Below are 15,827 nucleotides of genomic sequence, written 5' to 3' on the forward strand. Positions count from 1 at the left end.
TTTCACAAGGTGTTCCTCAGGTAGGGAACGAGAAGACATTTCATTTACTTGCTTCAACTATCCCAGAGATTTGAAGAAAAGGCACATTGGGGAACAGTCCATGACAAGTTCTAAACACACCTATCTTTCCCCTTAAACTGGATCTTCCAAGTGCAGTTTAGGTAGTCTGTTATTGAGAGGAAATAATGCAGGCTGTTTCTGAAATGCTCTGGATTTCCAGAACTTAACACCACAGTAGTTCCTATTCCTTAAAACAGAACTTCATCAGTCACACCTTTCTGTTGCTTTTCCCGTCTCCACTCCAGGATCCCCTAACTGGCATGCCTAGGATTTTTTCCTCTGTAGGAACCTGGGACACCGGGTGCTTTATACCTGCCTGGGAGGTGTTCCATGAAGGGGCTGAGGGACAAAGCTTTGTGGTGGACAAGGTGGGAGGGGAAGATGTAGGGGAAGTTGGAGGGGAAGTAGGAAGGAAGAAGCAGGCCAAGACACTTGAGTACAGAAGACTCCTCAAGCACAGAGCCCTGTCATTTAGGAACAGTCCCTATATAATTTGCTAAGAGACCACACATGCGGGTTACTTCCTGCCAACAATCAGTACAGTCAGCTCTGTTTCAAGACTTCTATGTTAGGCCAAAACATAGTAAGTGAAAAAAATCAGCAAATCACCCAGTTTTTGTCTCTATGATAAAACAGAGTGGTTGAAACTAAATTAATTTAAAAAATTTTTTTACTGAATTAGCGGGTTCTTTAGGAGCTGTGTCCATTGTTTAAAATCACCTAATAGGTACTCCAGTCTCCACATTTTTCTTTTATTTTATTTATCTTTTCATATTGCATAACCTTGAACTGGATCCCAACCACGTCAGAAAGTTCAGGCTGATTAGAAGCTGCCGCTTCTAAGACTTTTTGGTGGGAGAGAGTGGGGAGGAGAGGATGAGAAAATAATGACTGGCCGGGCACTGTGGCTCACGCCTGTAATCCCAGCACTTTGGGAGGCCAAGGTGGGTGGATCACCTGAGGTTGGGAGTTCAAGGCCAGTCTGGCCAACGTGGAGAAACCCCGTCTCTACTAAAAATGCAAAATTAGCCGGGCATGGTGGCACATGCCTGTAATCCCAGCTACTCAGGAGGCTGAGGCAGGAGAATCGTTCAAACCCAGGAGCCGAAGGTTGCAGTGAGCCGAGATTGTGCCACTGCACTCCAGCCTGGGCAACAAGAGTGAAACTCTGTCTCAAAAAAAAAAAAAAAAAAAAAGAGAAAATAATGACTGATCCTTGTGATAGGGTAGGTGTATAATGAAGAGGAAGAAGTTGACTACAAGTTTGAGACTGGTGAGGAGTCGCATATAATTCTTAAGGTAACAGGGCAATGAGTAAGAAGTAAACAAAATTGTTCATCATTCATCATTCAAAATGTTTATAGAGTGCCTGGCTATGTGCCAGTCACTAGGAACTAAAAGGTATATAAAACCAGGTGAGGTCCCTGCTCTCCGGGAGCTTACAGATGCTTTGAGGTGGCAGCTGTTAGAAAAATAAATATTGACTATATGTTATTACAAACTAAGATTAAACTGTCTAAAGGAAAGAAACAAAGTTCTTTGACGGTTTATACAAACTGAACTGTGAGACCAGGGAAGGCTTTCTTAAGGAGATCTCCCTTGAGCCAAGATTCAAAGATGGAGAGGAAGATTGAGGATATATTTGTTGTTGACATAGGACCAGGATGTATCCATTAAGAATAGTATTTGGCTGCTAGTCATTAAGAAGACTGACTGCCATGTGACATTTGCTGTACTACATGAGCACATATGCCAACTTGGCATTTTTGGCACTTTGGGAAAGAATGCTTCTTTATCACAGTATCAGAGTATCAGTTGCATTGTCTTCAGTTGGTCATGGTTTATCATTGCTGTATTCTTGCTTTATAATTAAATGTTTCGATTAACATTATTCTTATCCATTTATTATACTGTGTACAACAAAATGTATGTATTGCAGTTCAATTGTGAATCATCTATATTCCCATTAATAAGGTCAATATATATAACCCTGATACCAAATATGGTTTATACACTGACTGTTCAATGTTATCACTAAATAGATTTTTTAACAGGTGAAAATAGGTGTGGCAGGTGGACTGAAATATCTTCCCTCCATCCCTAGCCACTGCTCTAATTAGGAGGATGCCAGAATTTTTCAATTATTCTAAAACTTCGTGATCCTTTTCAAAGATTCACATACAGCTCTTTAGTAAAGAAAGAAAATCACCAATTGCACTGATGCTGTAAATATAAATCTCACAAGGTAATTCCTGGGGTGCTCTAACCAAGCAACATATTTAACATTCAAACAAATATTTTTATTCATTCAACAGTGTTTATAGTAAACCTTTTATGTGCCCAGAACTGTGCTAGATACTATAATTAAAACTGATTACTAGGACAGAGTCCCAACATTTAAGGAGTTCATAGAAGTCTAAGAGAGGGAGTCATGCTCATCCATGTGCAGGTAGTATTGTGTTCATTACAATGAAAGCATAATCAGCGTATGTTGATGTATAAGGGAAGGGAGTGGTCAATTCTACCAAAAGAGGAAGGGTCAGGGAAAGGTTCTTGGAGGAGGTAATGCTTGAGTTGAATCTCAAGCATTCAACTTGAGAATGAGGAGGAGTTACACCAGGTAGACAGAAGAAGAACGTATAATGGGAGAGAGATTCATGTGCAAAAACAAGCAACCAACAACAACTGAACCAGAGGCATGAAACATCATGTCAAGTTCTAGGACCTGCAAGTGGTTCAAAGGAGCTGAAGCATACGGAGCCAAGAGGTAGGGAGGCTAGCAAGGTGGCTAAAGTATGCACAGTGGGGTCACAGAAACAAAGGTTTGAGTCGTGGTTCTGCCACTTTCTATCTGTGGGATCTCAGTTAAGTAATTTAGCCACCGTATTTAAGTAATTTAGCCACAGTAATTAATGATAATAAAGGTAGTACTTCCCTCATAGGATTGCTGCAAAGATTCAGATAAGATATGCACAGATTATGTACTCAGGAATTGTTGGCTATTCATTATTTATTCTAGGGCAAAGGAAGCTGCTGGAGGGTTTTACATAGAGGAATGAGTCCTGAGCATTTTTGCAATCACTCTGGCTGCATATGAATGCTGGGTTGACGGGGGTCATTTGGAACAAAGTAACCACTTAAAGACATTATAACCATTTAGATAATGGTAATGATGGCCTGAACCACCGTGGTCATGGCAGTAACCAAGAAGAAAACCAGCTAAATGCTTGAGATATTGCCAAAGTAGACTCCAGTACAGAACTAAGTTATTCATTAGATGTGGTCAGTGAGGGAGAGGATTTGAGGAGGTGAAGCCTGAGATTCTGGTCTGTTATCCTTTGATTCTGTCAATCAAGTGATCTTGGGATAGAAAAAAAGAAGTGAGTATCAACCAGGACTGGGGATCAGGAATCTGGGAAGTGCTTGTATACAGAGAACTTCATGATTGGTACCAAAAAATGCTATCTCTGATTCAGAAGATCCCTTGACCATTTCTGTGTCTGAACATAAAATAGGATCAGTTAATCCATACCAAATATAATATCCATCTTCTCTCTCTCTCTTTCTCTCTCTCTATTTCTGGGAGACTTTCAGTTCAAAGGGGATAGACATTAGACTTCACCTATTTGTCACTGCCTTGAAGTGACACATGTAACCCTCACTCATGCCTGGTACTGTTGGTTCAATTTTTGCCTGACACCAGCCTGATTCACTTTTTTCTCCTTTTTCTCATGTCTTCTCATATACAATAAGCACTAATTGAGGTGCCCACATGGACTTTATTAAAGTTCATGAGAATTAGAGGATTCAGGTAGTTCCTATTTCATAACGCAATGCAGTCTTGGTAACCACAGTATCCATTCATAAGGCAGGAAACAATACAGACATGTGTGATAGTGTTTGTTGAAAAGCTTTTGAGAGCTTTATTACTGTTTCCACCAAAGGTGGAAGTGCTGATTAAGGGTGTGCTTTTGGATTCAGTTGCTCAAACTACTGTATTATTACTCGAAGCCACAGAAATGAACATTATAATTAGGCAGAGCCAAATGAGTGAGATGGTCCAGTATGAAATGAGGAAAACAAGGTCTGCCTCTGCCATGGACAGTCTAGTTTGGTGGAAAGTGGACTTTCTATCTCTGACCTTCAGCATGACATTAACCCAGCTGAGCCTCAGTTTTTAGTGGTGGACATTCCTTTGAGATCTGTCCTGTGACATTTAAATGAGTTAAATGTGCTAAATACAATGTGTGGCGTATGGTGGGTGCTTAACTAGCTCATATCCTTTGGCTCAGTTAATCCCCAGGGTCTTTCCTCACATTGAAAAAACAGGAAGCGTGCAGATTTCTTGGGTTAAGTAACCTGAATTAATTTGTTTTAATGAGTTTTTCATCTATGATTGATTTTTTTTTCCCTGGGAACCAGGGTGGAAACCTGTTTTCCTCCACCCTCGGTGAATGCTTATCAGTGATGATGGGGGCAAAGGTAATATGATACCTGCAGAGAGGAAACTAATTTTAGCCATTCTTCCTTCAACAAATCTGTCACACACATGCAAGTAAAATTACTAACAAATAGAAAAATTGAGTAATTTGACTTCTTCCTCCCATATTTTCTGTTGGTAGAGTTCCTATTAAGCATATTTTTTGTTTATCTTTTGTTTTTCGTGTAGGTACAAAGAAGCAGGTTCAAAGAAATTGTAGTTGTACCCCTCGATAATTGTTTGTCCTTAGGAACGAAGCTTTACTTTTCTCCTCTTAACAGAAGTTGATGGTTGAAAGAACTATATCTTTCATATACTTTTTCTAAATATTCTATAATTTGACATACGCTTTTAGTTTAGTTTTGTTCACCAGTTGGGCCCCAAATGCATGTCAGATGTTGAGCTGGCACTGTGTACTCAGAGACAGCAGCTGTGGTGCCCAGATCTCCAGTCTGGTAGCCCTTGTGGGAGAGACTGGGTAGGAAGAGAAGTGGGGTGGAGAGTGCAAGCTGATCTTAAACAGCTGATGGGGAGGTTGGAGGGGGACACTCAGGCTGAGGCTCTCTACCACAGCTTCAGGCTTCCAGTCCATCCAATCATGCGCTCCTTTGGGTCAAGATCTGGGTCTACTCATCCCTATGCCCCAAGCCCCTGCCCATTAGAGCCTTTATGTGCTAAGTGCTTGTCGATCAAGAGATTCGGGGAAAGGTAGTGAGGAGGTTAGGTGACCTCTTTTCACACTTTTTTTTTTTTTTTTTTTTTTTTTCGTGAGATGGAGTCTCGCTCTGTCGCCCAGGCTGGAGTGCAGTGGCGCAATCTCCACTCACTGCAAGCTCTGCCACCTCCCAGGTTAACGCCATTCTCCTTCCTCAGCCTCCCCAGAAGCTTGGACTACAGGCGCCCGCCACCACGCCCGGCTAATTTTTTTATGTATTTTCAGTAGAGACGGGGTTTCACCATGTTCGCCAGGATGGTCTCGATCTCCTGACCTCGTGATCCACCCGCCTCAGCTTCCCAAAGTGCTAGGATTACAGGCGTGAACCACCGCACCTGGCCCACACTCTTAAAAATGAAAATAGTACAAGTAAAGTTTATACTCCCTGCAATTATCAACCAATTTCCATTCATCCTCATCTTTTGAGAGGCAGTACACTACAGTGGTAATAGCCTGGGGCCAGGAATTAGACTACCTGAGCTTGTATCCCAGTTTGACAGCTCACTAGCTTTGTGACCTTGGGCAGGTTGTTCAACCTCTCTATGCCACATTTTCCTTATCTGTAAACTGGAGTTATTAACACTACTTGCCTCTTCGTTCAAGCTCTTCAAGCGTAGACAGCGTGTCTTATTCAACACTGAAGCTCCAGAATCCATCATAGTGCCTGGTACATTGGAGGAGCTGAATGAATGAATGAATGAACAAATGAATGAGTGACTTAGTGAATGAACAAATCTCAATATGTAGACTGCTTAACACCCTCTTAATGTTAATTCGTTTGATTCCCAGAACATGTCAGGAGATAAATAAGGCAGCTGGGCAGGGAAGGTATTATATCCATTTCACAAATTAGGAAAACAGGGTACTGAAAGGTTGGCTTGCCAAAGAAAGCACAAGTATAAATAAAAGACCTGGTTAACGTTGCTGATTCTACTTACTCCTAGCTGTCTGCTCTTCTCAAGATTCGGCTGCCTCTCCACCCTATACAGATTTCACAGAACTCAAAGGATGTCCACTGGCAAAAATGAACACACATATCTTATTTAGCTTTCTGAAGAAATTAGCTTCTTACTGTAAATACACTCGGTCAAGTTAAAACTTAAAGTTACAACTTGAAGTTTGCAGTGTTTTTATTTTTTGGAGAGGGGAGCAGTGGATATTTTGTAAGAATGAGGAAGTTCTTTCTAAGTATGAAAGTAGCAGAGAATCATGAAGGAAAATATTGGTAGATTTCATTACATAAACATTTAAAACACTTGGAGTTTTTTTTGGTTTTTTTGTTTTGTTTTGTTTTGTTTTGTTTTTTTGAGATGGAGCCTCACTCTGTCACCCAGGCTGGAGTGCAACGGTGTGATCTTAGCTCGCTGCAACCTCTGCCTCCTGGGTTCAAGCAATTCTCCTGCATCAGCCTCCCAAGTAGATGGGATTACAGGCACACACCACCGTGTCTGGTTAATTTTTGTATTTTTAGTAGAGATGGAGTTTTACCATGTTGCCCAGGCTGGTCATGAACTCCTGACCTCAGGTGATCCACCCGCCTCAGCCTCCCAAAGTGCTGGGATTACAGGCATGAGCCACCATGCCTGGCCAACATTTAAAATACTTGTGTATAAAAAGTTATAATTACATTAAAATGAAAATAAACTCAAATTTGTAAATATAAAGAGTTCATAGAATTTAACAAGAAGAATATTAAGACCGTGGCTTCAAAAAAGTAGTCAAAGGATGTAATGGTTTTCAAATGAAGACAATCACATGGATGGTGAAACATACAAATATTTTAACTCTTCTTGAATAAGGGAAGCATTTTTACAATGATATACCAATTTCCTTATCAGGAACATTAAGATGTTGAAGATAATGCTAGCGGAGTGGGGCACAACGGAAACTGTCATAACAAATTACCTGGAAAACAATTACCTTAAAACTGTTCACAGCCTTTGACCAAAGAATTTCCACTTTGAGAACTGTATCATTAAGAAATTATCAGAAATATGGTTAAAGATGTATGCCCAATTATGTTGTTCACAATGAGTATTTGAAACTGAAACACAAGAAAAAGCCTGAGTCCAATAATAAGGGAATAGTTAAATATAGTGTGATGGATAGGAAGCAGCATAGGCTAGCAGCTGAAAGCAGGGATTTTGAGTCTTACCACCGGGATTCAAATTCTGGCTCTGTCATGTGTTAGCCCTGTAACTTTGGAACCTCTCCAGGCCCTACTTTTTTCATCTGTACAATGGGGACGATAAGAGTATCTAACATATAAGGCTGTTATGTGGCTTAAATGGGTTCATACAGGTATACACTTCCAAAATCCTCAAAGCTCTAAACACCTAAAGGTTTTATGTAACTTAGTTAGCAGCAAAACATCAATGAACTGACACAAATCTACTTTCTTCCATTTACTGTGACTGGATTTGGCAGATATAATCAATGTTAATCCTTTTCCATAGTTTTACCTTTCTTGCAGAATCTCCACGATTTTCTTTATGAATTAATAACAATCTTACACATTTGAAAAGACTAATTTTGAAGTCAAAGCTAACTAGAGAGCAGGTATATGTATTTTGAACTAATCTCTTGGCCAAGAAACTTTCCCAAATCCTCCATCCCAGGGCTCTCAAACTTTAAGGTGGGGAATATTCTTAACACATAGATTGCAGGATGTCCATCCCCTAGAAAATCTGATTAAGTGGGTCTGGAGTGGGGGCCAAATGTATGTAGTTCCTGCGAGCTCCCAAGCAATGATGGTGAGGCTGATCCATGGACATCTCTTCTCTCTGCTCTTCTCACGATCCAGCTGCCTCTCCAGCTTACAGAGATTTCATGGAACTCCTGTCCACCAGCAAAAATGAACACACATAGCTTATTTAGCTTTCTGAAGAAGTGAACTTCTTACTATTAATATGCTCAGTCAAGTTAAAATTTAAAGTTACAACTTGAAGTTTGGAAAGTTTTTAACTTTTGGAGAGGGGAGCAGGTAGCCCCACTCTAATCCACTCCTTCTTTAATTTTCATCACCCCTCACATTGTACCTTTTTGTTTGAACCTTTTCATTTCTGAAAATCTTTGACTTTTTTTTTCATATTATCATTCTCCTATTCTCTCATTTCTGTTTGCTTATTTGTTTGTTTTTTACAGTCTCACTCACTCTGTCACCCAGTCTATAGTGCAGTGGGGCAATCTCAGCTCACTGCAACCTCTACCTCCTGGGTTCAAGCAATTCTCCTGCCTCAGCCTCCCAAGTAGCTGAGATTACAGGCATGCACCACCATGCCCAGCTGATGTTTGTACTTTTGATAGAGACAGGATTTCACTGTGTTGGCCAGGCTGGTCTCAAACACCTGACCTCAAGTGATCCACCTGTCTTGGCCTCCCAAAGTGCTGGGATTACAGGCATGAGCCACCGTGCCCCGGCCCTATCCTCTCATGTCTATGGTGTGCTTTTATTTCTAGGAATAGTAATGTAATAAAATTATTTATCAGTTTCTGAGTACTTACCATGTGCCAGTAACACAGTTAAAAGTGGAAAGTTTCTTGGCCAAGAGATTAGCTCAAAATACATATACCTGCTCTCTAGTCAGCTCTGACTTCAAAATTAGTCTTTTCAAATGTGTAAGATTGTTATTAATTCATAAAGAGAATCTTGGAGATTCTGCAAGAAAGGTAAAACTATGGAAAGGATTAACATTGATTATATCTGCCAAATCTAGTCACAGTAAAGTAACACAGTTACTACAGTTACTTTATTTTTTTATCCTTCTGACAACCCTGAAAGGAGGGTTATTGGAAGGGTTTTTATACTTTATCCTTTTTATCCGGGAAGGGATAAAAACCCTCCCGATAACCCTCATTTAAGTGATGAGAAGACTGAAGTCCTAGGCCTGAGGGTTTGTAGGTGGTAGAAACTAGTCATCTTGGCCCCAAAACCTAAGCTCTTTTCATTTCACTGTCCTGCCCATTTCACATGGTGGTACACATCCCCTGCTTTCCAGTCTACCTGCCTTCTCATTCCTGCCTCCACTACTTAATTCCTGCAGAGTCCCCAGCTTGGAAACCCCTATCTCCTTATCACCTATTCAGGTACCAATCTAGGCCTTCTATAACATGAAGTGTCCCCAAATTTACTTGCACAGCCCACACTTAGCTGCATCTGTTGTTCCTAGTTGGCCATTTATCATATATGCATTTGTTTTTTTACACCAAGGGATTTTTGTCTTCCTAACTAGATTTAGAGCTCCTTGAAAACAGGGCCCATCTCATGCATCTCTGTGTTCCCCTTGGAACAACCATGGTGAGGACTGATTGCCTCCTTCACCCCCCCTCCCACTTTCTACTCTTCTTCTTTCCTGTCCCCCCACTCACCACTTGTCCCTTCCTATCTTGGTGAAATCAAACCACACTAACAAGAAGGCAAAAAAATAGGCCAGGTTTCACCCTTCCTAATCTCCTTCCCTGTGTGTGGTTTGTTAGTGTTTGCCTTGTGGTTCCACAATGTCATGAGAGGGAAGTTTTTTTATGAGAAGGAACTTTTCTCATGAATGTTATGAGAAGGAACTTTTCCTCTACTTGGCAGAGAGGTACTAGCCATGTCTTATAACCCTTGGCTCTCTTGGCTCTCTTTAGGGTTTGCAGAACTCCCTTCCCTCCTTCCATGTTTATTCAAATTCCATTTTCATTATTGTACTTCCCAGTTTCACCCAACACCCATGTTATCATCCAAGTATATTTCAAGAGTCCTTGCCTACCCATTGGCAGCTTATACATCTATGGAGCTACTTTCTGCAGTGAGATCTGCTGGGGCCAGCATGGCCAACACATTCATTTGGTCCGTACACTTTGATTATATTCTTCCCTGCCCCCTCCCTCCCTCTTCCTCCTCCTTTCTTCTTCTTACTCTTTCCTCCTCCTCCTCCCCCTACTTCCTGCTCCTCCTCCTTCTCCTTTTTCCTCCTCCATCTCTTTCTTCACTTCCCTCCATCCCTCCCTTCTCCGTCTTCCTGAAGTTATTACTTCTATTATTAGTTGGGCAGTGTTATCAACCCAGTATGACAGCACTCAACACTCAACTTACACATCCCAGAGCTTGTAATCTCCATTTTGTAATTTTCCCACAACTTGTCATTATTTCCTTGTAACAGGGCTACAGAGCAGCTGGGCCTCCCAGCAAAAGGGTGAGATTTCCTGTGGTGCTTTCATTTCCTCCCCATCCGTTTAGTACAAAAGTGCTGGTTGTGTTTGTGTTACAGGCTCATGTAGCTACACTGCTACACTGACACCACCACTATTGCATAATTTCAGATTGAATTAATTTTTTGTTCAAACGGGTTTTTTCTGACCCATATTTATGAACCAGCTTTGTGGTGTTCTTGTTGCTTTCCTTTGATGTGCTCTGTAATCTGAATTTCTTCTCTTTGTGCCTCATTCCACGTGCTATTCTTGGTAGTTGTCATACTGGAATACTAGGGGAAAAAATTATCCTGAGGAATATCATTTACTATTTATTTAGTATTGACAATGCATTAGGCATTATGCTAAAGATTATATACATTGCTTAGTTTATCTATCAAAAATTTCAGGTAGTTATTATCCCAGTTTACATGGGGAGACTGAAGTTTAGTCAGATTAATTTGTCTGAGGTCTCATGGCCAGTAAGTGGAACACACTAGATTCAAAATCAGTTCATATCATTCCAAAGCCCATAGTCAAAAATGTAGTTTATGGGATCTTTTAACTCACCTTTTAAAAATGTAATGAGTTTTTCAATAGCTGTCTCATACCCTGCTGTGGGAGTATAAATGAATACACTTTCTGGAGGGCAATTTAGCACTACATATACAAAGCTTTTTAAAATATTCTTATCCTTTAATCTAACAATTTCCATGCCTGACTTTATGCTAAGGAAATAATCGTTAATATGTTCAAAGATTTTACCCTAAGGAAATTCAGGACGGCCATATTCATAATATGAAAAATTTGAAACAGGTTCTATGTCCGATAGAAGATAATTGGCTAAATAAAACATGATACATAATCAATTAAATACCAAGTAGTAATTATAAATCATGTGAGAAAAGACTATGTAGTGACATAGAAGTGTGTTTATGATATAAACACATGGTATGGTATGGTAAATAACATAAACATATAGTATGGTAAATAACGTATACAACATATGGTATGCTAAATAACATACCATAGGATTTCAGATTAAATCATTTTTTAACAAATAGGTACTACAAAATAAACTCAAAGGGAAATGATATCAAACTAGGACATGAATATGTAGCATATATTTTAAAATGTGAAAAGCTGTGAGTTGAAGTAAGGTGCTGAAATTAAGACTAATTTTCATTTCTTCTTTTATCTTTTTTACTATGTAATAATTAATTTTTAGTTGATATTTACCTTTTTTTAACTTTTTGGTTTTGGTTTTTGGGGTTTGTTTTTCTTTTGTTTTGTTTTTGAGGCAGGGTCTCACTCTGTCATCCAGGCTGGAGTGCAGTGGTGAAATCACAGCTCACTACAGCCTTGACCTCCCCAGGCTCAGGTGATCCTCCCACCTCAGCCTCCCAAGTAGCTGGGACTACAGGCATGCCCCACCATGCCCAGCTAATTTTTGTATGTTTTGTAGTGATGGGATTTCACCAGGTTGCCCAGGATGGTGGTTATTTTTTTAATTGAAAAAATGTCTGCATGTTGTCCCCTTTGCTACCCCCAGTTTTACTGAGGTATAATTGACAGATAAAATTGTATATGTTTAAGGTGTATAATGTGATGATTTGACGTATGTAAATATTGTGAATTGATTACTACAATCAAGTTAGTTAACATATCTATCACTTCACCTCAGTTACCTTTTTTTGTATATGTGGTCACAACATTAAAGATCTACTCTCTTTGCCAATTTCAAGTGTACAATACAGTATTATTAACTACAACCAAGATGCTGTACATTACAGCTCCAGAATTTATTCATTTTATAGCTGAAAGTGCGTACCCTTTGACCAACATCTCTTTGGACTTCTATCTTGGGCATTTCCTCTGTTGGTGTTTTTATGCTAACTCCTTGGTCAATTTTTTGCCCACTAACCTGGTGGGTTGAACTTGGGAGCTAACCATTTGCCCTGGAAATATTGGCACAAAACTGAGCTTTTGTCTGGTGCTGTGTATCCTTGTGTGGCTCCAGTGGGAAATTCATAACTTGTTTGATCAAAACAAGCTAACTAACTAAATGTCCTTTCCGCTTCCCTCTGCTAGTTTTGTGAACCCCAGCAGCCCTTATGTTTTCCTCTAGAGTTTAGTAGCTATCTTTCTTAACCCTCACTCACATTGTGAAGAAAATTCTATGCTTTTTAAAAAATTACAAGACCTTTGACCAATGTTCATATTTACCAGTGTTCCCATTTTATATTTATAATTTCCCCCATAACCAAATAAGCATTTCTATAGACACGAAGTTCTGTCTCCTCAGTTTCTTTAATAACTCTTTTTTTCTTAATTTGGGTTTTCATTTGTTTTTCTTCTCTTTTGACCCAGGGTGTTTCATTTGATCCAGTATCAGGAGCAGGCCACTTCCCAGCTGCCTTATGCTGTTGATTCAGATCGATCTCCTAAACTTATCACATCGCCTCCCCTTCTTTCAGGCTTCAAGATGTCTTTGCAGAGTGCCCCATTCCTTCTTCAGCTTTTCTTTCTGCTGTCATCACTTTGATCATCTGTCTGCCAGCTTTAGCTTCCTTCATTGATCCCCTTTCATTCCTCACCTATAAAGTCCACCTATCGGTCCCTCATCTATTTTTATTCTTCATTGACTGTTTCAACTGCTAGTCCTGAGTCTAATCATTTAAGCCTTTGATTTGGGCCTTCCCTGAAGCGTTTTTTCAGATCTTTTAAAAAATGTCTCATCACTCTGACTCCTCAGAGCTCTGCAAAGCTTTCTGACTCATGCCTTTTTCTTTAGGGCATAATCTATCATAGAAGGAATAATTAGCCTCAGAAGATAAAATACTGAAACAAGACATCAATTAGCATTCCTTCTATTAAAAAAAGATTAGAAAAAAAAAGCAAGTCATAATAAAGAGCAACTTATCGGTAGCCAACTCAGAGAAAAGGATTTATGACACAGAATTCCTACCTCTCAGAAGAAATGCTGAGGAGATAATCAGACAAATGTTAAATAAGTACTTGAAAATAAGTAATTGCAATGTTATTTGTAGTAGTAAAAACTTCAGAAATATCTTAAACGCCCAACAGTAGATGATTGGCTATGTAAATTTTGACTCATGCGTACTGTGAATCACTAGGAGTCATTAAATATTATTATGTATTTATGATAATAAATATATATTTTTGAATAAAAAGTTGCAGACCAGAATGTATAATATGATCCCATTTCTGTAAAAATTATATATGTATGTGCATACATAATCACTGAAATAAGGTCTCTTGGTGATGAACTTTTTGAGGGATTTTTTATTTTTTGTTTCTTTTTGTTTCTTCTTTCTACTTTTCTACATCGTTCGTATATTTTACAGTTAAGAAATGTTGTTTTTCAGACAGATAAAACAACTACTAGTTTCTGAGTGAATTACATAGCTAACTTCATTTTTTGATTGTTCATTTTATATTTTCCTAACATTTTACTATGAAATTACTCAAAAAAATTTTGTCTGACTTTTTATTATAAAATTGTCATTCATACTAGAGGTAATACGTTATATATATATGAGAGGATATATATATGGGGAATAAAGAATAATATAAAATGGACACCTCTATTCCCAAATTCAGCTTAAGAAAATTAGTTCTTTGAAACCTCTTTGTATTCCTAATCAAATCTTTCACACTCTTTCCTCCAAAGAAGTAATCATTCCCAAATTTGTATTTCACATTCCCTCTTTTTATAGTTTTATGACATTTACATATTCAGTTCATTATGCTACTACTTGTGTTGCTGTAATGCACATTAGTTCATAAACAATAAGTAAATAAGGGAATTGTGTCAATATGCATGAAAGTCACATTGCTTATACAACATCTTTCCGGATACATAAATGATCTGTGACCACCAAGGAACTGCAGCTGCCTGCAGAGTACACTAACACAGCCGATTGCAGCAAGCTGTGAATTTCTGACATGGAACTCATCCACTGCAAGTTCTTCCTCTTGGGTCGCTTTGGCTTCCTATTCGATCTGAGAAGTGCTTATCACATAGTTCTTCCTGATCTTTGGGCATTTTATCCTAAGGTAGCTTCTTCAACCCTTCCTTAAACCTTCTCCTAACAAATTATCTTCCTTTTTTCTATAAGCTGAATTATTGTATTCACAGTGGTATTTATTTAATGTAAATGGAGAAAGTAGTATTTATTGATGAAGAATGTAATTTGTCTTACAATTTTCCCAATGTTTTATTAGTATTTTTATTGTTTTATTAAATTCTGGTCACAAAATTATAGAGAAATTTTTTTCTGTTTTTCTGTATAAAAATAGTCCATAACCTGTTACTTTTAATCCTTAGGTTTGCAGAATGTGAGGGTTTAAAAAAATACATATATTACCAGAAAGAAAAGGCTGATTTCATAGAAGTAAAAAATAGAATAGTGGTTACTAGAGGGTAGGAAGCATGTGGGGGTGGGAGGTGATAACCAGAAGTTGGTCAAGTGGTTAAGGTATACAAAATTACTAGATAGGAAGAGCAAGTTCAAGTGCTCTACAGGACTATACCATGACTCTAACTAACAACAATTTATTGTATATTTTCAAATAGCTAGAAGAGCAGTTTTTTGTTTTTTGTTTGTTTGTTTTTTTGAGACAGAGTTTCGCTCTCGTTGCCCAGGCTGGAGTGCAATGGCGCAATCTTGGCTCACTGCAACCTCTGCCTCCCGAGTTCAAGCGATTCTCCTGCTTCAGCCTCCAAAGTAGCTGTGATTACAGGCATGAACCAACACACCTGGCTAATTTTTTGTATTTAGTAGAGATGGGGTTTCATCATGTTGGTCAGGCTGGTCTCAAACTCCTGACCTCAGGTGATCCACCCACCTTGGCCTTCCAAAGTGCTGGGATTACAGGCATGAGCCACCGCACCTGGCCGAAGAGCAGATTTTGAAACCTCCCAACACAAAGAAATGATAAAGTATTGAGGTGATGGATATGCTAATTACCCTGATTTGATCATTACACATTGTATACGTGTATTGAAATATCACACAGTACCCCATAAAATGTATAATTGTGTGTCAAAAATCATAATAAAAGCAAAATAAATACACACGTACATATATTACATTATACCAGAAACAGCTGTATCCCTAAACAATATATTCTTTAATGTTGCATTGTTTTGAGTTTTGTACAAATGGAGTCATGTTCTTTACATTTTTTCAGTTTTTTTAAAAAATGTATTATATTTGTGAGTGTAATCCATGCTAATGACTATCACTGTAGTTTATTCCTTTTTACTGCTGTATAGAATGTCAATGTATGAGTGTGCCAAAATTTATTTATCTGTTCTTCTGTCAGTGGAGCAGTTGGTATTTGCAGTTTCCTGCTGTTGTAAAAATGTTTGGC

The sequence above is a fragment of the Chlorocebus sabaeus genome, chromosome 22 (genome assembly GCF_047675955.1).
Source record: "Chlorocebus sabaeus isolate Y175 chromosome 22, mChlSab1.0.hap1, whole genome shotgun sequence".
NCBI lineage: Eukaryota > Metazoa > Chordata > Mammalia > Primates > Cercopithecidae > Chlorocebus > Chlorocebus sabaeus.